Genomic DNA, 25,880 nt, shown 5'->3' with positions numbered 1-25,880 from the left:
GATATGGACCATGTAACACTGTTGATTAGATGAGTTACCATCACCTACGATATAGCAATTTTCAGAAGTTCTATGACCAGTTAATATTACAGAACCCATTTTATTTATGATTTCACAACCTTGATTAGAAAATTTCATACTATGGTTGTTATCGCATATTTGGGATATGCTTAACAGGTTGTGTTTTAGCCCCTCAACATATAAAACGTTCTTAAATAAGGGAAGATTATAGAGTTGAACCGTACCTTGGCCAATTATCTTGCAATTGCTTCCATCACCAAAAGTAACTGACCCATCAGTCATATCTTTAAGATCAGTGAATAAAGCCTTGTCGCCTGTCATATGCCTGGAGCATCCATAATCTAGGTACCACTTTGAATGACTTGTAGCTTTAAAAGCGGTGTGGGCAACCAAGCAGGCAACCTTAGGAACCCATTTCAGAACTTTTTGGGTTTAGAAGTATAGTTGGTCTTCTTCTGTCTATTGTTATAAGAATGACCTACTGAGTTAGATTTTAAGAGCTCCTTGAGTAAATCAACTATCTTTTCAGCTAGTGGGTTTCTGTTCTGGTTTTTGAAATTGACATAGCTGCTTTTAGGTTTTTGAAAAGCTTTTGTATTTTTAGAAAAACCTTGACTAATATTTTTCCCTTTTGAGTTAGAGGACTCTCCTTTCACAAACTTAGGAGGAGTATACTTTTGTTTAGGAGGAACACTTTTATCGTAGCCCAACCCGAATCTGTCGCCACATTTTCTAGATCCGGATAAAAGTTTTTCTAACTTTGGATCTCCTTGGGCATACCTCCATGTATCTTTTAAACTTAGAAGAGAAGATACTTCATTTTTAAGTTTCTCATTTTCAGATTTCAAATTTTCAATCAGGCAGGTTTTGAATTCTAAATTGCATTTTAATTTTTCAAAACAATATGAAATTTGGGATTTTTCTAAAACAAGAGATTCAAAACATTCTTTGAGTTTAAAAAACTTTTCTTTTTGAAGTTTAAGTTTGACAGCAATTTTACAACTTTTATTGTATAAGGCATTGTAAGCGTCTTTAAGATCATCTTCATTTTCATAATCACTATTCAGATTTTCTTCGCTAGTTAAATCATCATGATATGAAAAAGTGAATTTGGCTAGAGTCATAAGGGCTTTAACTTCACTGCCCGACTTAGTTTCAGAATCTTCTGATTCAGAAGAAGCTTCAGAATTAGATGATTCATCCCAAGTAGCCAACATACCCTTCTTTTTGGGTTTGTCCCTTTTAGGACATTTGTTTGCTAAATGCCCATATTCTTGGCAGTTGTAACATTGACTATTTTTCAAAGACTTCCAAGTTTTAGATTTAGTTTTTGATCTTTTCTTGTCATTTGATTTCTAAAAATCAACCCTCCTCTTACTCTTGAAAATCTTATAAAACCTTTTCACTAAAAGAGCCATATTATCTTCAGAATTTTCTAAATCAAAGTTTTCTTTAGAAGATTTAAGAGCGATAGATTTACCTTTAGGATCTTTAAAGTTTAACTCATAGGTTTGTAAAGAACCAACTAGTTCTTCTGCCCTCATATTGTCTGTATCACGAAGTTCCTGGATCGCGGTTACCTTATAGTTGAACCGTTCAGGAAGTGAGCGTAGTATCTTTACACACACTTTACTTTTTTGGAATTTTATCGCCAAGATCCCACATTGAGTTTACAATGTCATTTAATCTTATGTAAAAGTCCATTAACATTTCATTTTCCTCCATATGAATTTCCTCAAATTTGGTTGTAAGGAGTTGGACCTTAGATTTCTTGACAATTGATGTACCCTCGTATGTCATTTCTAAAATATCTCAAGCTTGCTTTGCAGTATCATAGGATATAATTCTTTTGAACTCATCCAGTGATAATGCGCAAGTGATTGTATTTAGTGCTTTTACATTGACACTACTCTCATTTTTCTGAAGAGTGGTCCATGAGAAATACGGTGTTACTTTCATTAATTTTGAACCATCGATACCAGTCACTTCAGTGGTAGGTGGGTTCCATTTAGTCACAGTGGCTTGCCACACCCTCTTATCCATTGATTTGAGGAAGATCCTCATCCTGGCTTTCCAATAGGATAGTTAGAGCCATCTAAGGGTGGAGGCCTAGTGACTGATAGGCTATCAAAATTTGACATCTTTTAAATAGCTTAGATCATTAGCTCAGGAAATATATCCAAATAAAACCCAATAAGAGCGAGCTATTAGGCTTTGATACCACTTGAAATGGCCTAGCTATACGTCCTATAGGGGGGGTGGGTGTGGGGTAAATAGGACGATGCCAAAATAAACCTTTAACAACAGAATAAACGAATATGATAACCAAATAAAATAAATCAATTCACAATGCTGAAATAAAAGCAACCTAAATAAATAAGAATTAAGAGGTTGATACGAATTCTGTTCTAAGGACAACCTTACACCATAAAAACCAAGGGTTTATGGTAGGACAACCATATTTCGAGAACGTCCTTTGTATTAAAAACTCAAACCGGAGAGGAAAAAATAAATAGCAAGGAATTGAAATAAATTGCAGGAATTTGAATCTAAATTATTACAACATTCCCACTGTGCTTGAAATGTAAATTTAAAAATATTCACATGCATAGATACATTCCACAAATCTGAATGATAAAAGATATAAAATTAAGCAAGCATTCAAACCACAAGATAAAGAATTATATGATTCGCCTGTGTGTACACTAACTGTTCAACAACAGCCAGACAGAATGGTACTCCACTCCTAATATCCTCACATAGGAGATATTAGTGTTCAGTAACAAAATAGGTTTCACAGGTTCACCTAAAACCTTCACAATTGTGTCTTTTTAACTTGGGCTTACACAATCTAAAAACCCACACTGTCTGAGTTTTCTGGCTTTCCTCAGATAACCACACAATAAGATTTTTCTGGCAAATCTCAAACAAAAACCACAAGAATAGAAATTTTACATAAACGTAAAATACCTGGATTTCTCCTTTTTGTAGTAGCTCGGTAGAACCAATCAGAGTAGATGTTCGAATCAATGTTCAATGTCCAATACTCACTTTACAATGGTTCTAAGTTCTAATTGATTTTAAATTAAATCAAATGGGCTTAGCTCTATTTGATTTTGATTCCAAGAAGAAGGAATATAGCAATTCCTCTTTTCAAATACGATTGGAATATAGGAATAAAATCAAATAAGAAAAGCTAACAAAAAGAATATTAAATATGCATAGCGTAACTTAAAATGAACAAACTTAACTCAAAGTGGAGGCTTCAATTTTCTTAAAATTAATCGATGAAAAACTCTAAAATTTGTGTTCAATTTATAGTTGAAAAGATCACGTCTACGACTGGTCTTAGGAACCCTTCGACTAGTCGTAGCTTCAACAACATTTTGAATTTTTAAGCGTGATCTTTGAAAACCGTTCTACGATTGGTCTTAGAGAGTTACAACTAGTCGTGGACCAGCTACGACCGGTCGTAGCTGACCTAGGACTGGTCATAGACAACCAGGCTTGGTTGCTAGAGTTTGAGTCGTAGTTCTAGGACTGGTCAAAGGTCGAGTCGTGACCTCCTTATGACTGGTCGAACAGTCTCCAGGACTGGTCGTAGAGTAACCAAAAAATTTTAAAAATCTTCAACCACTGAGGACTGGTCGAAAAATTTCTTGGACTGGTCGAACCAGTGCTAGGACTAGTCAAACAAGGTCCAGGACTAATCTTAGAACATACCAATTCATATAAATAGATTCATTTTGAATTATGTATACAAAGTGACCTACCCTAAGGTCAATCTAAGGTCTATCATACCTAGATCAATAAGTATGAACATTAAACTTCATTCTTTTCAGATAATGGTTGACCTTTGAACCTTATAAAGCTTGAGATCTCTACTTGATGTAGCTTGATCTTTGAGATCATCTAAAGCTTGAAATTAAACTTCATCTTAAGTTGAACATGAGTCTTGAAATGTACTTGAGTTTTGAAATGTACTCTCCTCATCGATGTAGCTCTGAACATAGATGCTTAAAGTACATGACTTTACATTTCTTGAAGTAGAGCACCGTACATGTCTTGAACTATTGTGATGCAGTGTCTTGATCATATATATATCAACATACAAACACAAGACATAGATAGAGGTTTTGGCACAACAAAATTTGACAATCAAAGGAGCATGAGACCATAACACTTATAGTAAGGGCTGAAAAGCATAAAGACTCCAAAAAAGAGAAGAATGATAGACCTAGCATTACTACACATGAGTTAGAATTGGAATCTCAAAGTAAGCAGATTGCGACATTCCCTCAACAGTTGATTGCATCAAAACCTCGATCTAATTCTGAGGTTATTCCAGAGGTGCTTAAACAAGTGAAGGTCAACATCCCTCTATTGGATGCCATTAAAAAATCTCTTCATATGCTAAATTTTTGAAATATCTATGCAATACTAAAAGACTGCAAAACATAAAAAAGAAAATCTTTTTGACAGAAAAGGTGACTGTCATCCTCAAGCAAGATGTGCCACAAAAATACATATATCCCGGTAGCCTGACCATCACTTGTGTCATTGGAAACTATCAGATTGAGCACACATTTCTTGACTTTGGGGTGAGTGTGAACTTGATCTCTTACTTAGTTTATGAACAATTTGGTCTTGGTGAATTAAAACTCATCCGGACCACATTACAACTTACTGATCGCTCAGTTCGTGTACCGAGAGGGATGATTGAGGATGTGTTGGTCTAAGTTGATAAATTCTATTATCCAATAGATTTTATTATCCTAGATACTCAACCCATCATAGTGTGAGCACTCAAATTTTCGTCATTCTTGGTCACCCATTCCTTGCTACATCAAATGCAATCATTAATTGCAGGAATGAAATTATGAATTTATCTTTCAAAAATATGACATTTTAGCTCAATATCTTTTTTAACATGAGTAAATAATTAGAGGATGTTGATGATATCCACGACATTAACTTTATAGATTTTTTCATGGAAGATAAAGCAATCCTGACTCTATACTTTGACACTCTAGAGACGTGCTTGGCCCACTCCCCTGAATTGGATGATGACACGATTAGGGAGATAGATGTCATTCTTGATGCTATATCGATACTTAAAGTTAACTGGTGTAGGCCATAATTTGAAAAATTACTCCAAACTAATGTAGCGCCTCTACCGTCTAGCTTTAAAGCACCGAAGCTTGACTTAAAACCTTTGCCCTTTAATCTTAAATATATATATATTTAGGTCAAGATGAGACATACCTAGTGGTGATTTCTTTCCACCTTGAGTAAGAACAAGAGAGTATGCTTATCTCAACTCTCATTAAGTATAAAGGAGCCCTTGGATGGTCGAATACAATCCTCAAGGGAATTGACCCTTTAATTTGTACTCACCACATTCATCTTGAGAATAATACGAAGACCGCCTGATAATCACAACACCAATTAAATCCAAACATAAAGGAAGTGGTTAAGGCTAAGGTATTTAAGTTGTTGGATGTGGGTATCATATACCCCATATTCGATAGCCAATGGGTGAGTCCAACTCAGGTGGTTCCTAAGAAGTCCGGAATCACCATCATAACCAATGCTGACAATGAACTCGTTCCAACTAGAGTTACTACTAGTTGAAGAATGTGCATTGACTACAAAAAGTTGAATACCTTCATGAGGATGGACCACTTTCTTTTGCCCTTCATTGATCAAATCTTGGAATGGCTAGCTGGTCACTCTTGCTATTGCTTCTTTAACGGATATTCGGGCTACAATCAGATAGAGATAGCTCTTGAAGATCAAGAAAAGACCACATTCACATGCCCCTTTAGCACCTTTACTTACCAAATGATGCCATTTTGACTGTGTAATTGTCACGCCCTAGACTCGGTAACCGGATTCACAAGGAACCCGATGGCCGGTTCTGGCCGTAACAGCCTCCGTAGTACCCCATTCTCGGTTCCTGAAGCAGGTTCCGATCCTGGGATCCTACAAGGAGGATTTCCATAACAATATAACCATTTCCAATACGAGCATACCCAAGATCATAACAAGTAAATCTGAGAATAAAAAAAGGCACATATCACAAAATCCACTATGAATTTGAACTTTTACAATTTACAAAAGGTCCAAAAGGACATACATAAGATAATAGAAGAAAGAAAAGAAGGATGCAATACTGGGTCCTCAAGCTCAGCTCTAATCCAAACTCGGCCACTGCGACACCTGCCTAGGATCTTCTGCACGCATCAATCGTGCATGAGCTTATAGAAGCTTAGAGGGTGGTGTAAGTGTGTGATAATAGTGCACAGAAGAATAATAGGAGATACAGGAAGGAGACATGCTCAATGAGAATATCATTAGCCTTACCAAGGCTTATCATGAATATGATGCAATGAGTACTGGGCGCCATACCAAGGCAATGCATGAAGGGGCATACATAACCAATACTAATGCGATGCAAGTAATGCCAGTGCTCATAACCAAACCGTATGTCAAGTATATTTCCAATCATAAGGAAATCACCGGGGTCCATTGCACTGCTGGATGACTGTCGTTCTACAGACCCGCACAGTCAAACGAGCGTAAAAGACCTCACTACCCGCCTGTGGACAACCAATCACCAGTAAGGCCTGACGGTAGCGGACCCATTCACGAGCTGGTCAGACTCAGCCTAGCAATGCCCTCTTACATCAGGCGAGTAAGGCCACACCCCTATCCAACCGACTACACGACAGTGGGAGTCGTGGCCTAATAGTATAAGGCCCTCGTGCGCTCATATATTCCACCCGGTCACGGCGTTGGAGCAGATCCTTGGTACCATGGAAGTTTTGGGAATTTCACCCATGGGCATCCTATGCACCCAGTATGCTCAAGTAACATTTCCGGTGTCCAAACATGGCCATCCATGATGTATCTATGGAGGCTACAACCCTGATGAAGCAAGGGTGATAATGCTCATATTATGCAATGCCAGATGCATGAATCACACAATCAACTATGCATCAATTCCAAGCATCCAACATGCTCAAGAGGGAATATTACGTCCCTCGGGAAGACAGCATGCAATGCCCAATGGCACAATCATAACCACACACAGTGTCATCCAAGCATACAATGATGCACATGGGCCATGAAGATGGGTCTAGGCGCATTATGCGGCGATATACAAAGTAAATTACATTCCTCTTATCCAAGAAGGAACCAAGACTAGGTACTTAGACAATATCCATAAGGAATCCCACCTCTAGTGGGGGCCCATTTACCTGGGGTAGCCCATAAGACTAAGCATACAACTACGGGTCTAAGTAATATAGAAATGAGCCTAGCAACTGTTTAAGATAAATATCCAATCACTTTTAAATACAATCAGACTTAGAGGGGTCCATAATGGGGACATTTAACCACCATTCCCCAAAAAGGCATATCTACCATGAACTATATGGATAAAAGGCCCAAGGCCTACATTTAAGATAAAAATAAAAGTAACCACATACATATATTCCTCATAATAGGCCATAAAAAGATATAATACCACTTTTAATAACATGGCTCTAAGAGGGGAATTAAGGCCCAAGGCCCAATTCCCAATGGCCATAGAATCCATGCATTAAGTTGGACTTGGTGGGCAGCCCGCGTACACAATATACGGCCCAAAAATAGGTTTAAGTTTGGATGAAATGGGCCCCACTTCATCAGCCCAATAATTAGCAATTTAAGTAGGCAACCGAGGGCCCAATACTATCCTTACCTCAACCCACAATTCCATCAAAATGGTGGAAGTCGGCCCAATGTATGGTTGGGCCAAGCTGGGATGTCCTTGCCTAATCTGGGCTCACTGGATATCCCAAAATTCTGATCTTAAGATGGTGGTCCTCATAAGATCACTAAAAGTGACCCAAAAGAATGCACTGATTAAGCCCAAGGATTATAAGAAAGCATAAGCATGTAACACGTACACAAGTTCTCAATATGGTGAGCCCCACAGCCAAATAAAGTTGTAACCATAAAATTGTACATCGAAGGCCCTTTGATAAACTTTTGGCCCATTTGACTTCCTGGGCCTACTAAGGTCCAGAAATTAGTTGAGTATGTGGAAATAATCTCATGAAGGCCAACTATACTCACTGGGGAACCCCACCAGATGGAGAGTGTGTATATATCATGAAAAGATCAAGTGGGCCTGCTACCGGATTGTGAGTCCAACAGCAACCCAAGGCAGAGAGTGCTTCCACAATCGGGCGATCCAAGGCTTGGACGGCCTGGACCAAACATGCATTAAGGTAGGTTCCACATACATGCACATTGAGCCTTAAATAAATAGCCTAAGGTCTATGGTGGACCTTTAACCATCCATAGAGAAACCTATGAGCTTACCTTAGGATCACCCAGGAGGACATCCAACCTCAACTGGTTTCCAAGAGGTAACTCACCACTACCCATATAATGAAAGATCTAAGGCCTAAGCAATGTGTGGACTAGTAGGCCATACACCAAGCCCAACTCATAAGCCATATAGTGGGCCTTCAAGTAAGGTTTGGGCCCAACCACAAAGGTCATAATTCCACATATTGTGGTGGGCTTCATGGGCAGCCCAGTAATTCATTTACATGGGCAAGTTTCACATTTAACACAAGTGAGTTGGGCGTCACTTTTGGCCTAAGTACAGGGTCAGTTTAATGGGCAGCCAAGGGCCCGACTTCTTGTGTATTATTGCCCCTAAGCCCCTCACAATAGATAGGAGAGTATAGGCTCAAGATCAATGGGCCTATCCAAAAGAACTGAGTCTACAAGGCCTACTTGCTAACACAAACATGCATATACTATATCACATAATGGGCCCTAAAGAAATGGCCCAAAACAAAAGTCATCCAATTCATACATTATGGTGGGCTTGAGGGCAGCCCATAAACCCAAGAATACACATAGGCAAGGCATATACTGACAGTGTGGGCCTTACCACATCAGCCCAAAGACTTAGCAAGGCCCTCCACACTATACATTTATGTGGGCCCTGCAAATCAGCCCATAATTAAGCATTTCATGAGGGCATCACGGCTAATAAATACACACGGTCAACCTGTAGACGGCCCGTTAGGCCCGTGAAATAATAAGGTTTGGCCCTGCACGATCTTGGGCTCAAGAAATGGGTTTCCAGCCCATTGGGCTTATAAACTACCAAAAATCTGGTTAAGGCTAACCCCCAACATCACCACAAAGGTGAGCCTTAAGAGCCACTAATTACGGCCAAAAATATCTAAGGAAATAAGGCAAGGAGTGTGTGCAATACTCCCCTAAATCTGGTGGGCCACAATAGCTCCAAAACAATCCATTATGGAGCAAATTTGGGCCCCTTGTTGGAATTCCAGCCCACCCACTTCCTGGGCCTGCTGGAATCTAGAAATTTATTTAATTCAGATGGGTTACTGGCCCACGGTTACCTACACATATCACAGTGGGTCCCACCGGATGAGAGGGGAATGCACAACACACATTAGAAGTGGGCCATGCCGCTGGAATACAGGCCCAGCAACAGCCCAAGGTAGGGGCGTCCCGTGGTGGGTAGTCCTACAGGCCTGAGTATCTGGCCCAAAAACTGACCCAAGTTTGCAGGCCACACCACGATCAGTACAGGGGCCCGATGGCCATGAAAATTTACAAGATGGTCCTCCCATAGGTGGACCACGAATCCTCAAAATTTTGTGATTTTTGGACGGTCAAAAGTATTTTAATTAATTTAAATAATACAGACCCTCAAGAAAATCTGGTGAATCGGGACACCTGAATGTGGTGAGCCATTCCAGCACTTGTCACGGTGTATACAGGGCTCCATTGGCCCCAAAAATTTGTAGGTGAGTCCCACCATGGGTGGACCACCTCCCTGTAAATTGTCATGATTTTAGGATACTCAAAAGTATTTAAATTAATTTAAATAATACAATCTATCTGGGGTGAAATATTGCTGGAATATAATTGTCCTCAATTTGGGCCATCCAATGGGTGGGTTCTGGGCCTCCAAAATTCCTGAAATTTGGAACCAAGGTCCCTCATCAAGCCTAAAACAAGGTGGGATCCATAAATATGGCCCACCTTCTTAGAAATTATTTTTTAAATATTATTTTTATGGGACTATGCTGCTGGACTGCACAACAGAAATTTCTGGCAGTCCAGTATGTTGGCCCACCCTTTTAGATGCTCAAATAGGATCCTTTGGCCATGAAATTGTGTGGATAGGTCCTACCATAGGTGGGACACCTCCCTACAAAAATTTAGGATTTTTAGGATAGTAAAAATATTTTATTTAACTCATGCAATTTATGGACAGCAAGGTCCAGATTTTTCTTTTCCTGCTGCAGCAATGCTGCTGTCCCTGACTTTAGCACCCCATTTGAGTGGGCCCAGGTCTATTTAAATTTGGAAAAATGCAAGGCCAACCTTCCTATACAAGTATACAGTAAGGTGGGGTCCACAAAGGTGGCCCACCATTTCAAAATCAAGCTGATATTTATGATTTTCCAGCAAACAGTGTAGCTGGACAGTCCAGAAAAATCTGGACCGTCCACCCTCCTTGGCCCACCCTTTTGGGTGATCAAATAGGGATATTTGAAGGTGAGGTTTAACATACTTTTAGGTGGGGTCCACACCTCAAAGAAAAGTCTAAGAAATCAGGAAAAAGGAGATCACAAACAAGGCCTACAACCCATACATTACAGCATAAAAAAAAAATTCCAGCAATCTGGACAGCAACATGTTGCTGTCTAGATCAGCCCAAAAAAATTAATAAATGGAAAATAAATCATAGATTCCACAAGGTGGGGTCCACCCTGATGTGTCACACAACTCCTAGGCCTAGCCCCTCCCCAAGAAAATCCATAAAATCAGGCCCAAAGGCTGTCCAAATCAAGCAGCAAAACTAGGCAGCACAGTTGGGCCTGGGTATCCAACAACTTGGGCCTGGATGTCCCAAAAATTTAAAAATTCTGGTTGCATGGCACATCAGGTGGGCCACATAATCATTACATCCAAACCATAGAAAGTGGAGAAGAGAGGAATAAAGGAAATCTCATCAAGATGGGGTTCATGGAGAATGGCCCCATCAAGATCACATGCATGCAAGTGATGGCTAAAAAAAAACCTTATCCAAGGAGTGGTGGACCTTCACCATTGATGTGGTGAGTCCTACACTCTTCATATGCATCAACAAAAGATCTATGAAAAATAAGAACCATGCAATCTATCCTACATGCTCACCCACTTGTTGGATCTTCAAGATTCTTCAACCACCATGCTCCTTAAGCTTCAAGGAAGGAGGTTCAATGGTGATGATGGATCTTTGATGGTTAGATCTAGGGGGAAAGAAGAGGAAAGAGGGCTGGAAAAGTTCAGCAATGGAGGACATTGGAGGGCATTTGCAAAGAGGAGAAGAGAGAAATGAAGAAAGAGAGAGGGAGATGAGAGAGTTTCTAAGGTTGAAATGATTGCTTTCTTAGAAAAAGATGAGTTTTGAAAAGAGAAAATAATCATTGCTCATGGGATAGGGTGGCTCATCATTGCCTAGAGAAGCTAATCTCATCATGGTTTTCTTGAGAAAAGAAGCCATCATTGCTAGGCTAAAGGTGGCTTACATGGGGAATAGTGCACATGGGGAAATGTGCAATCAGGTGGGTCCCACCAAAAATGCAATCAACGGTCCAAATAATGCACGGCCCATAACTTTTGATGGACACGCTGGATTTGCGCATGAGACGCGGCGCTGGAACCGCGGTGATGATGCGGTCCCAATGGCATAGGTCTTGGGTCAATCCGAGTCAGGTCAACGTGACCCAACTCAAGGGTGACTGCAATCACTATCCGAAGGTCGCGGGTCGCCGAAATTTGACCGGTAGGACCCCGGGACCAAAATACACGAGATGCATACTCACACACACATATGCACACATGTGAACTCGGGTCAGGTCTCAAAGTAATGCCCCCGCTACTTTTCAGCGATGCATGTTGAATATATTTTCTAACATCGTGGGGCAATATTTAGAGGTATTCAAGATTGATTTCTCTGTCGTAGGTCCATCCTTCAGCGAGTGTTTGAAAAATCTAAAAATTGTGCTGAAGCAATGTGAGGAAAAGAATTTGGTACTAAATTAGAAAAAGTGTCATTTCATGGTTCGTAAGAGAATTGTTCATGGACATATCATCTCGTCTAAGGGAATTAAGGTAGATAAGGCTAAAATTAATCTTATCTCTAGCCTACCTCCACCCAAGAGCATACGAGATGTGTGATCCTTCTTAGGACATGCCGAATTTTACAGACGATTTATAAAGAAATTTGGTCACCTCTCTTATCCTTTTTACAATCTACTTCAGAAGGATGTACCATAAGAGTGGACTGAGTAATGCTAAGAAGCTTTCACTAAGATCAAAGGCATGTTGACTACTGCACCTATCATGAAGCCACTCGATGGGAGCATTACTTTTGAGATTATGAGTGATGCATCTAACTATATCATTGGGGTGGTGTTAGGCCAGAGAAAAGAAAAGAAGCCCTTATTCACTATGCAAGTAAAACTCTAAATCCTGCCCAAGTGAACTACTCTACTATGGAAAAGGAACTCTTAGTCGTGGTATTCATTTTGGACAGATTAAGGTCCTACTTGATCAAATCTAAGATCATCATCTACATTGATCATGCGGCGTTGAAATACCTTCTCTCTAAGAATGATGCTAAGCCTTGCTTGATAAGATGGATCCTCCTACTCCAAGAATTTGATTTAGAAATACGGGACAAAAAAGGAGTTGAGAACGTAGTGGCTGACCATCTTTTGAGATTTGATCTCCTCGATTCCCTTGAAATGCCACCTATAAATGATATGTTCCCTAACGAATAATTGTTTAAACTCTCCTAATTACCTTGATTTGCTGACATTGTTAATTATCTTACCACAGGTTTCATGCTAACTCATTAGAATGCGTAAGATAAGAAAAAAATTCATCGTCGAGGTTCATAGGTTCTTCTAGGATGACCCGTATTTATTCGAATATTGCCCAAACCAAATTCTAAGGAGATGTGTACCAGACAATGAACACCAAAGTGTCATCTCCTTCTATCATTCGTAGGCCTGTGGTGGTCAACTTTGCTGTTAAAAAGACTATGGCCAAAATTCTGCACTACGGCTTTTACTAGCCCACTATGTCCAAGGACACTCATGAGTTTTGCAATGCTTTTGAGCGTTATCAGAAATTAGGTGCATTGTCCTGTCGAAATATGATGCCTCTGAATCTCATTCTTATCGCTGAAGCATTTGATTGCTGGGGCATCGATTTCATAGGGTTATTCTCCTAATCCTTTGGGAATTTGTACATTTTGCTAGCAGCAAACTATGTCACTAAGTGGGTCGAAGCGATCCCATGCCGTAACAATGACCATCATATGGTCATTCAATTTTTAAAAGAAAATATCCTTTCCTAGTTAGGAATGCCTCGGGCCATCATTAGTGATGGAGGTTCACACTTCTGTAATAAGCCATTTGAAAACTGAATGAAGAAATATGACATCTATCATAAGGTGAGCACTCTATACTACCCGCAGACAAGTGGGCAAGCTAAGATTTCTAACAGGGAAATTAAACACGTTCTGGAGAAAATGGTTAACCTTAACCTTAAGGATTGGTCAATCCATTTAACTGATGCTTTATAGGCATACCGTACAGCTTTTAAGACCCCAATTGGAATTTCTCCCTTTAGACTCGTCTATGGGAAAGCTTGCCATTTACTTGTAGAGTTGGAACATAGATCCTATCGGGCTATTAAAAATCTGAATTTTAATTTGGACAACTCTGGTTCACTACGTAAACTACAGTTGAATGAACTTGAGAAAATCCAAAACGACACATATAAGAACTCGAGAATTTACAAGGACAGGATGAAGGTATTCCATGATAGGAACATCCTTTGAAAATAATTTATAATCAGTCAAAAAGTCATTCTGTACAATTCCGGTTACACCTTTTTTCGGGTAAACTCTAATCTTAATGGACTGGCCCTTTCACTGTTACTAATGTCTATCCACATAGGGCCATTAAGATAAAGAATCCAACGAATGACAACATTGTTTAAAGTCATTTGTTGAGAATTTTGACTTAGAGGATATGTCCATGCCTCTGACTGATCCTATGTACCAGGATTGATCTCCTAGTTTGATGGTGGTGTAGTTAGCTTTATTACTTTTGTAGGATTTAGGATTATGATAGTTTGCTTTCAATTTGTTTGAGTCTTTGTGCTAACATATCTTCACATTGAAAACCTTGGAAAAGATTCAATCCCCTTTCTTCTGCTACTACCTTTCCAACACTTCTCATTTCTTTTCAATGCCTTAAATGCATTGCATGCTTCTTTTTTTCTTTTTCTTTTTTACATTGAGGACAATGTAGATTTAAAATTAGAGGGTGTGGAGTACATAAAATAATCATTGTTTCCTTAGTTTTGAGTATTTTTTTTTTGAGATTTTTAATGCTTCAAGTTGAAATCCGTTTGGAAAATGATAAATTATATATGTAAAGAATGTTTTATGTATGATGGTAAGATTAAGATTGAATTTTGAATTATTGGAGTTTGATCAACTAAGTAGTCTATCACCTACAATTCTTGTACTCAATTAATTAAGAGGAAGTTTGAATATCATGTTAATCTAAGCCATAAAACACGTTTAAGTTGGTTTTTTATGAATTATGCTAGAATTTCTGATTATTAGTATGTGAAGCATTGATAGATGATTGTGAATTAAGTCTGAAGAATTTTATCTACTTTAAAAGATGAAAAGAACCAGTTAAAAAAATAGTGAGATCGATAAAAAGGTCATATATGATGAAAAGACTGAAAAAGAATGAAAAGACTATAAGAGAATGAAAAAGAATGGAAAGTTTGAAAAGAATGAATAAATAAAAAGAGACTGTCGATATAAAATAAAAAATTTGGAAAAAGAAGGAAAAGGGGATAAGTTCGAAATCAGTACTTAATTATTCAATCAATCTTCAGGTAATGATCATGGCTAATATTATGTAATGATAGTATATTTTTGTGAAAAGTAAGTTGGAATTCACTAAGCACGTTAGAAAAACTTGATATATGAACTTATGCTCTGATTTAATTGATAAAGAACATATTTGATGGATTACTTATATGATTCAGCTTTAGGTTTTTAAAATCCCACTTTCTCCTCTTAATTCCACTCACCTATACTTGATTGCACAAATGATTGATTTCTGAAAAAGGGTTTGAACATTGAGAATTAAGAATTACTCCATGCATGTTTTGCTCGAGATTAGTAAAATGTTGGTTGAGGGGTGTGTTGAGTGTGAAATATTGTATATTTCTCCCTATTTATACCTTGGTTTTATAAAATGGTAGTGCTTAATCGATTTAATTATGCATGTTTTCATGTGCGAGGTAATTTCAAGAGCTTAAGGTGAAATTGATGTCAAAGGGAAGATTTGTGCTCAAAAGATTACTAAATGAAGATTTGGAGATTTGGAAGTCATTAATGAAGAATTCACATACCAAAGATTCAAGAAAACCAAGTGATGAATGAAGAGAATCAAAGATTTGAAGTGAAGAAAAGGAATCCTGAAATTATCCTCAAAATAAACATATTCCTCAAAATTGTCTTGAAAAGCATATTCTGAAACTTCAAGTATATTTTGGAAAACTGGGTAGAGTATGAAATTTGAGGTAGTTTAAACCCTGAGTCTATTTTAGGAAACTGTATAGAGTGCGTAAATTTAAGGAGGTTTCTAGATTTTTCTAAATCAGTGTGAAAGTTGGACTTTCACAACTATAAATAGATCACCTAGGATGCTTCAAAGCATCTTATAGGAAATAGAAAGGTTTCAAGGATCATAGCACAAGGGTGGAGCAGTCGCTAAAGAGTTTTTATTCTTCCCTAGTTTATTTTTCATGCTTTGTTTAAGAGATTTGGTTTCAATCAAGTCTATGGTTGGCTAAACCTCATAGCTAAGGCTAAGAGGTGGAGCTCGTAGCGTGTTGGGACGTTTATCTTTCTTTGATTCTTTTTTTTAAAAAAAAATTAAACTTCATTGATTTCTAGTTTAATATTAAAGGAATATTTTTAATTTTCTTCGATTTATTGTGACTCAAATTACAATATATGTTGTGATAGCTTTGGATATCTTCTCTTTCCTATTTTGAGATAGTGAGATTGGTAAATCCCACTGTTCACCATCGTCTCCTGGGTATGGTAGGGTGATGGAATCTCTTCCAATGTTCACAATTCTCTTCCATTGAGAATTAGGTCAATGACAAGTTCAGATTTGATTTAAATTACTTTATCTTCTAATTAGATAGGATAGGATTCCAATTCCAATTATGTTTACTAAATCAAGCAAGGTAACATCTTAATAGCTAAAGTGGATCCTTGGCACCCTAGTTCCCACATTTAATTGATAGTTTAAATATTATTCACAATATCTCTCTTTTATTCCAGAATTCAGATTTAATCTTTCTGTAGTTCTAGTTCTAGTTATTTTCATAATACATACAAGTTTAGTCCCTATGGATTCCACCTCATTCTCACGAGTTATTAGTACATCATGACCCTACACATGAGGTTGTGAACAGAAATATGCAATATTTCACATTCAACACAAACCCCAACCAACATTTTACTAGTCTCGAGTAAAACATGCATGAAGTGAAATTCAATTTTCAGTGTTCAAAGTTCTTTAAGAAAACAATCTTTTGTGTAAACAAGTATGAATGAGTATAATCCAAAGAAGTGAGAGTGAAAATTTGAAAACCTAGAGCCGAATCAAATGAGCAATCAATCAAATAGGTTCTTCATCAATCAATTAAGAGCATAAGTTCATATATCAAGTTTTTTCCAATGTGCTTAGTGATTTCCAACTTACTTTCCATAAAAATACTATCATCACCTCAAGACTAATTGAATAATCAAGTTTTGATTCCAAACTTATCCTCTTTTCCTTCTTTTTTCAGTTTTTGATTTTATATCGACGACCTTTTTATTCATTCTTTTCAGACTTTATGTCTTTATTCTTCTTAGATTTTTCTTTCTTTTTATTCTTTTTTAGTCTTTTCATTAATCATGACCTTTTTGTCGATCTCACTATTTTTTAACTGGTTCTTTTCATCTTTTTAAGGTGGATAGAATACTCTAGACTTAATTCTCAATATCCATCAATGATAGACACACTAACAATGAGAAATTCTAGTATAATTCATAGAAAGCAATTTGAATGTGGCTTCTGACTTAGATTAATATGATATTCAAACTTCCTCTTAATTAATTAAGTGCAAGAACTTAAGTGATAGTTTACTCGGTTGACCAAACTCCAATAATTCAAAATTTAATCTTCATCTTATCATCATACTCAAAACATTCGTAAGTGCACAAAATTTTGTTTTCCAAAGAGAGTTTTTATTTGAAAAATTGAAAAATCTCAAAATTTTTGCTCAAAGACTAAGAAAATACTGATTAGTTTACCTATTCCAATCCACACACCCTAACCTAAAATCTACATTGTCCTTAATGTAAAAGATATGTGCATGCAATGCACATGAGATAATGAAAAGAAATGAGAAGTGATAGGAAGATAATACCCGAAGAAGAAGACTTGAAGCTTTTTCAAAGTTCTTAATGTAAAGATGGGTTACAATGAGGACTAAGCAACCTAAAATCAAACTATCATAATCCTAAATCCTATGAAAGCAATAAACCTAACTACACCTCCATCAGACTAGGAGGTCAATCCTGGTACACAGAATCAGTCAGAGGCATGGACATGTCCTCTGAATCAAACTTCTAAACAAATGGCTTGAGACGATGTCCATTCACTTTGAAAACATTCCCATTTGTCGAATTCTTTATCTTGACGGCCCCATGAGGATAGAAATTAGTAACAACGAAGGGACCAGTCCAACAAAATCGAAGTTTAACCGGAAAAAGATGTAAAAGAGAATTGGACAGAAGGACTTTTTTACTAATTATGAATGATTTTTAAAGGATGTTCCTGTCATGAAATACATTCATCCTGTCCTTATAAATTCTCGAGTTCTTATAAGCGTCATTACAGATTTCTTCAAGTTCATTCAATTGAAGTTTGTGTAGCGAGCCAGCGTTGTCCAAATTAAAATTCAGATTTTTGATAGCCCAGTAGACTCTATGCTCTAGCTCCACAGGTAAGTGGCAAGCTTTCCCATAGACAAGTCTAAAGGGAGACATTTTAATGGAGGTCTTAAAAGCTATACAGTAAGCCCATAAGGCGTCAGTCAAGCGAATTGACCAATCCTTATGGCATCAGCCAAGCACGTCTCTAGAGTGTTAAAGTATATAATCAAGATTGCTCTATCTTTCACGAAAGAATCTGTCAAGTTAATGTCATGGATATCATCAACATCTTCTGACTGTTTGCTCATGTTGAAAAAGATATTGAGCTCCAATGTCATATTTCCAAAAGATAAATTCATAATTCCATTCCTGCAAGTAATGATTGCATTTGATGTGGCAAGTAATCGGCGACCAAGAATGAAGGGAATTTGAGTGATAACATCTATGATGGGTTGAGTATCCAGGATAATAAAATCTACTAGATAGTAGAATTTATCAACTTGGGCCAACACATCCTCAATTATCCCTCTTGGTACACAAACTGAGCGATCAGCAAGTTGTAATGTGGTCTAGGTTGCTTTTAATTTACCTAGACCCAATTGTTCATAAATCAAGTAAAGGATCAAGTTTACACTCGCCCCCAAGTCAAGAAGTGCCTGCTCAATCCGATAGTTCCCAATTACACAAGTGATGGTCAGGCTACTAGGATCTTTATATTTTTGTGGCACATCTTACTTGAGTATGACACTCACTTTTTTGTCATAAAGATTTTCTTTTTCATGTTTTGCCATCATTTGGTAGTACATAAATCTTTCAAAAAATTGGCATATGAAGAGATTTGTTTAATGACATCCAGTAGAGGGATGTTGACCTTCACTTGTTTAAGCACCTCTAGAATATCCTAAGAATTAGATAGAGGTTTTGGTGTAATCAATCATTGAGGGAATGACGCAATCAACTTATTTGAGGTTCCAGTTATAACACATGTGGAGTAGTGCCTATCATTTTTATCTTCTTTCGGGTCCTTAGGCTTTTCAGCCCTTATTGGAATAGATTTATCAATTGTCTTTCCACATATAAGAGTGGTGATAGACTTGGGTTGCTCCATTTGATTTGAAGAGCTTAGGTCACTAATTTCACATTATGGCTTTGGATTTGGGGGAGGTTGGGCTAGAAGCATCCCTTTCTCCCCACTCGTTAAGTGTGACTCAATCCTCTGAATGGACGATGCAAACATTTTCATTGTTGTTTTAATATCCTGGAATGTTTATACCGTATTTTGGTTGAATAGCTCTTGATTTTGTATGAATTTTTGAACTATATCCTCTTGAGGTCTCTTCTGATTTAAAATTTGAGTAAGGGCCTATTGTGGGTTTGCCGTTTGTCCATTCCCCCAACTGAAATTTGGATGGTTTCTCCAGCTAGAATTGTATGTATTTGAGGTGGTCCTCTGAAAGGTCTTTGGTAGTTGTCCACGGCATTTGATTGCTCATTTAATATCTCTTGAAAAGCAGGAAGGGCAATTCTCAGTTGTATATATGTTACAAGCACAAATACCACAAACAACTTCCGCAGTCTTATCAGATTTGATAGGTTCTGCCTTCTTAAGTTCCATGGCCTTAACTTTTCTTGTGAGATTGACCACTCTTGCACTCATATCATCTTTGTATTTTAAAACATAAATTCCTCCCATTTCCTTTGATTGAGTAGGCATAGAAGTAGTGGGTCATGAAGAGGTGTCCCATGATTCCGCATTTTCTTCCAATTGATCAAGGTAATCTCACGCATCATCGACCTCCTTATTCATGAATTCACCATTACACATCACCTCTACAAACTGGCACATTGGTAAAGTTAATCTATTATAGAAAAAGCTTATTGTTCGCCATATTTCATTGGCATGGTATGGATAGGAATTTGTGAGATCCTTGAACCTTTCCTAGCATTGGAAAAAGGTCTCTTCCTCTTTCTGGGAAAAGTTCATAATTGTCTTCCTTAAAGTGTTAGTTTTATGAAACAGAAAATTTTTTTTGAGAAATTCCCGAGTCATCTCTGCCCATGTGTCAATGGATCTTGGCTTTAAGGAGTGTATCCACGTCTTAGCCTTATCCTTCATTGAGAAGGGAAATAATTTTAGTCGCACAGTGTCCTCAGACACATTTAGAAAGAGTAGTGTAGCAACTATCTCATCAAACTCTTTGATGTGCAAGTATGGACTTTCAGAATCTAGTCCATGAAATTTAGGAAGGAGTTGTATCACTCCAGGTTTGATATCTACATTTACTACATTAAGTGGAAAGACCATGCAGGAAGGTGTACTCACCCCCACTATTTGTAAATAATCTTGTAGAGTACATGTAAGACCCCATTCATTCCATGCCATTTTCTATGCCTATGTGTATGATGATCGACGCCCTTGGCAAACCTGAACTAGTCATGCATAGTGCACACCCGACTGATCAGAACCCCAAGGCTTCGAAACCCTCACCATATCGACTGCCCCATCGCCGCGATCGTGGAGGTACCACCCGTGCATCTGTACGATGCTCCATTAGTGAGATACGCCATGAAGGATTGTTGGTGTATCATGTGCGCATGACGCCATATACTTCATTTCACACATGTGCATAATTGAAATATCCAAGCTATATGTCCTAGAGGGGGGGTGAATAGGACCATGGCAAATTAAAAATAAATACAGCGGAATATGAAATAAAGAATAGATAGCAATCACAGAATAGGAATGGAAAGCGACCTAAAATAGAGAAATGGAAACACAAATTGTTCTAAGGACAACCTTACACCAAAAACCAAAGTTTATGGTAGGACGACCTTATTTCTAGAACAAATAGAGAAACCGAAGCTCAACGTAATAATAAAGAGATAGTAAAAATATAATGTTGAAATTTAAATCTAAATTATTACAACATTCCCCACTGTGCTTGAAATGTAAAATTTACAACATTCACATCCACACATACATTCCACAATTCTGAATGATAAAAGATAGGAAATATAAATCACACATCCATAACACAAAGAATTATAGTGGTTCGCCTGTGTGTTCATCAACTATTAAACAATAGCCACACAGAATGCTACTCCACTCCTAATATCCTCACACAGGGGATATTAGCGTTCACTATCAAATAGGTTTTCACAGGTTCACCCAAAACCTTCACAATTGTGTCTTTTTTCAAAGGGCTTACACAATTCAAAAACCCTCACTTCTGAGTTTTCTGGCTCTCCTCAGATAGCCAACAACTTTGAGATTTTTCTAGCTTAACCTCAAACAAAACCAAACAATGTAAATTACACAAATTGTAAAATACCTGATTTTCTCTTTCGTTGTAGCAGCCCAGAAGAACCAAGTCAGAGTAGAGATTTGAATGTCAAAGTTCAATGTCCAATACTTACTTTATAATGGTTTTAGGTTCTAACAGATTTTAAATTAAAACAAAAGGGCTAGCTTTAATTAATTTTAATTCTACAAAAAGGAAAACAACAATTCTTCTTTTCAGATTAGATTAGAATGCAAGAAACAAACTCAATTAAGAAACCTAAAGAAAGAGAATATTAAATATGCACACTTAACTTAAATGGAGCACCGACTTATCTCTCAGAAGACCGAATTAATTTAGCTTAAAGTTCTTGTTTTATTCTGAGATTCGTGCTCTATTTATAGGTGAGCAAATCACACCTTCGACTGGTCTAAGGACCTCTACGACTGATCGTAAAACCAACAGATTTGAAAAATTCGGGCACGATAAGATTTGACAGTTTTACAACTGGTCGTAGGTGGTCTATGACTGGTCATGGGTCTCCTATGACTGATCATAGGCTCTCACGACTGGTCGAAGCAGGTCGATTTTCAGCATTGTACATTGAGTCGTAGGTCTACGACTGGTCGAAGATGCAGTCGACACTATTCCTACGACTGGTCGATCAGTCCTCAGGACTAGTCGAAGCCTAACAGAAAATTTTTATTTTTTGTAACAAACTTATGATTGATCCAGGAATTTCTTAGACAGGTCGAAACAGTGCTAGGACTAGTTGAACAAAGTCCAAGACTAGTCTTAGAACAGAACAAACTCACTTATAGAAAACATATGAGATATGTATCCAAAATGACCTACTCTAAAGGTCAACCTAAGGTCAGTCATACCTCAGGAGTGAAGTAAGGACATTGAACATAGGAGACATGTGACCTTTGAAGTCTTGATGGAGCTCAAACTTGAAAGCTTCTTTAGATCTTGAGGTAGAACTTGAATGCATCTTGAGATCTTAATAACAAACTCACTTTCTCGAGTCTTGACTTGTGAACAGTGCTTGTCACCCTAAGTTGATCTTGAGTAGAGCATTGTTCTTCACAGATGCAAGCTTCATAACATTGTCTTTGGCATCACAAATTTGACAACACAAAGGGATATAAACTATGGCACTTACAATCTCCCCCTTTGTCAAATTAGTGACAAAACACACTTTCAAGATATGTTTCATAACACAGAATATCTGATTAAAGAATCATGCACCAGTTATTATCAACCAGCATCTTGCGGACTTGTAAACCAGTTATTATCAACCAGCATCCTGCAAACTTGTAAATCAATATTCAGTCCACCTCTGCACACCACTGCACATACTCCCCTTGAGTAACATACTCATAAAACTTCAAACAAAACAATGCTACTCCCTCCTCATAACAACATCCATATATAACATATCTATACTCTCCCTTTTTGTCACAATAGGACAAAGGAAGCACAAAATAGATGGCTGAGGAGAAATAATCAATAAGAAATATGAGAGTTAACATAGAATAAGCAACACACATAATTCATAAACTAAGTTAAGTTAAAGAGAGTGACAAACTCAAAACATGTTAGGAGTAATAAAATTATTACAAACCAGTAAACTTAAAAATACTAATCTGACCCAGAAGAAGGAGCAGGAATGGAAGGATTAAGTTGATGCATGCCTTTGTTCAAGCGCCTAAGATATTTGCGCATATATTTGAACTGTAAATCATGGGCAACAGACATGTTTTCCATCTTAGCATTTAGACCCTCAAATTTATCTTCCAATGCACTTAGACATGCATCAAATCAAGAAGGCTCATAATCTGCATCATTTGTAGAATCAGACTTAAGCTCTTCAAAAATATCATCCATGTTAATATCATCAAGAAGAAGATCACCAGCTTCTTCCTCATATTCAGCTTCCACACTGCCAACACCATCACCTTGGCCAGGAAGGTAATCCAGATTCATCTTATTGATATTGGAATTGTTAAATATCAAATGATGGATAGGGGCCTCTCATGTCGACAGACATATGTGTAGGCAACATAGTCATCAAATATCCAAAAGGAATGTTACTATGACCAGGATGGAGACGAAACTGAATTATGAAATGACAAATCAAGGATGGTAAACAAATGTTAACACCTCTAACAACAGAATGAAAAATACGAACCATGAAGGACGTTAATTCAGATTTGTTACCCGACCGATGATACAAATTAGACGCAAAGATTTTGTGAAGAATTCTATATTTGGATAACAAATACCTTGAGGAAAGCGCATTCCCCTTATGCGTCCATTGTACATCCAAATTGCATAAGTCCTTAGTCAGCATACATTTTTCAGCGACAGAGGGTTTATCATATAAAGTATGGATAGGAATACCCTCATCATTCACTGGAATATCCGTAAGGGCTGAAATCAAATGTCGATCAACTTCAAATGGCCCTTCTCTTGTGGAGATAGAAAAAGTTAAATTTTCCAGAGAGAAAGCACATATACATGCAAACATGGATTGGGCAATGGACCGGTATGCAGGCCCACCCCAAAGCAATAAGTTATTCCAACCTATAGATTGGAGCATAAGAAAAATATCAAAAGGAGCAACATGATTAATATCAACTGGATGCTCAACAATAACATTACGTAATCGGATGTCCCGAACATAAGATGGATCGTCCTCAGGAGCACTAAGATGACGCTTAGTGATAGGGGCTGACTTGGAAGAAGAAGACGGACCATAGGACGTAGATTTTCTTCCTTTAGAAGCCATATACAACAAAGATTTCAAGAATATAGAGAGTTGCAAAGGATTGAGAAATAGGTTTTCTTAAATAAGATTTTTCAAAAGAAAATTCCCAAATCTCAACTAAATTAGAAATAGACAACTCCAAGAGAGAAATAGAAGCAATCTAGACACAAATCTACAAGTAAAATGTAAATGGAGTACTAACCTCGAAGATTTTGGAAGATGGGTTCGACTAGTCGTGTGTCGGCTCGTTGGAGAGAGAAGTTGAAATGAAGAAGAAGATGTTTTCCCTAAATTTTAAGTGAATTCATGTGATTCACGACTGGTCGTAGATATACACGACCGATCGTCGCACGGCAGGTTGTGGATACTCACGATTGGTCGAGTACAGGCTAAAAAAAATCTGATTTTTTGCATACTTTTCAAGATTTGAAAACTAAACTAGCAAATATATACAATATGATACAAATAGGCATAATTAATCATTTTAAAATGCACATGCTGAGATCAAATTTCATTTTGTTAAACCTACTTTTGTCAAGCGGTTTAGTGAAAATATCAGCACGTTGATTCTCGGTAGGTATATATTCCAAAGATATAACTTTTTCTTCCACTAATTCCTGAATATAATGAAATCTAATGTCAATGTGCTTAGTACGAGAATGCTGAATTGGATTTTTTGAAATATTTGTGGTACTGTAATTATCACAATATAATAACATAGAATCCTGTTTAATTCCATAATCACTTAGCATACATTTCATCCAAACAAGCTGTGTACATGCGTTACCAGCTGCGATATATTTAGCTTCAGCTGTTGAAAGTGATATAGAACTTTTGTTTCTTGCTAAACCAAGAAACTAAATAGTTTCTGATATAAAAAAACCTACCACTGGTTGATTTTCGATCATCAAGATTACCAGCCCAGTCAGCATCCGAGTACCTAGCTAATTGAACACTAGTCTCATGTGGATACTAGAGACCGAGATTCATAGTACTTGCGACATATCATATAATCTGCTTGATAGTAGTCAAGTGCGATTCTTTAGGTTTAGACTGATATTTAGCGCAAATACAAACACTTAGAGCGATATCTGGTCTACTAGCAGTTAAATACAATAGACTACCAATCATACTCCAATATAATTTCGGATCCATATTTTTACCTGCAGAATCTTTTGAGAGTTTCAAGGTTGTACTCATAGGAGTATCAAAATTCTTACCATTCTCAAATTCAAATCTCTTAATCAAATTCATAGCATATTTAGATTAAGAAATGAACATTCCATCAGGTTTTGATTTTACTTGCAACCCGAGGAAATAATTTAATTCCCCAACTAAGCTCATTTCAAACTGAGATTTCATCAAATCTGCAAACTCAATAGTCATGTCAGTATAGGTAAATCCATAAATGATATCATCAACATAGATTTATACTAATAAGATGTGATCCTTATGTTTTTTAATAAACAGAGTTTTATCAACACATTCCATTTGAAAATTATGACTTAATAGAAACTTTGTTAGTTTCTCGTACCACGCCCTAGGAGCTTGTTTTAAACCGTAAAGTGCCTTTTTAAGACGATACACATGATTAGCATTTTTAGGGTCTTCAAAACCCATTGGTTGTTCAACATAAACTTCCTCATGCAGGTCGCCATTTAAAAATACACTT

Source organism: Magnolia sinica, chromosome 15, assembly GCF_029962835.1.
Source record: "Magnolia sinica isolate HGM2019 chromosome 15, MsV1, whole genome shotgun sequence".
Taxonomy (NCBI): Eukaryota; Viridiplantae; Streptophyta; class Magnoliopsida; order Magnoliales; family Magnoliaceae; genus Magnolia; species Magnolia sinica.
Note: the sequence above shows the minus strand (reverse complement) of the source record.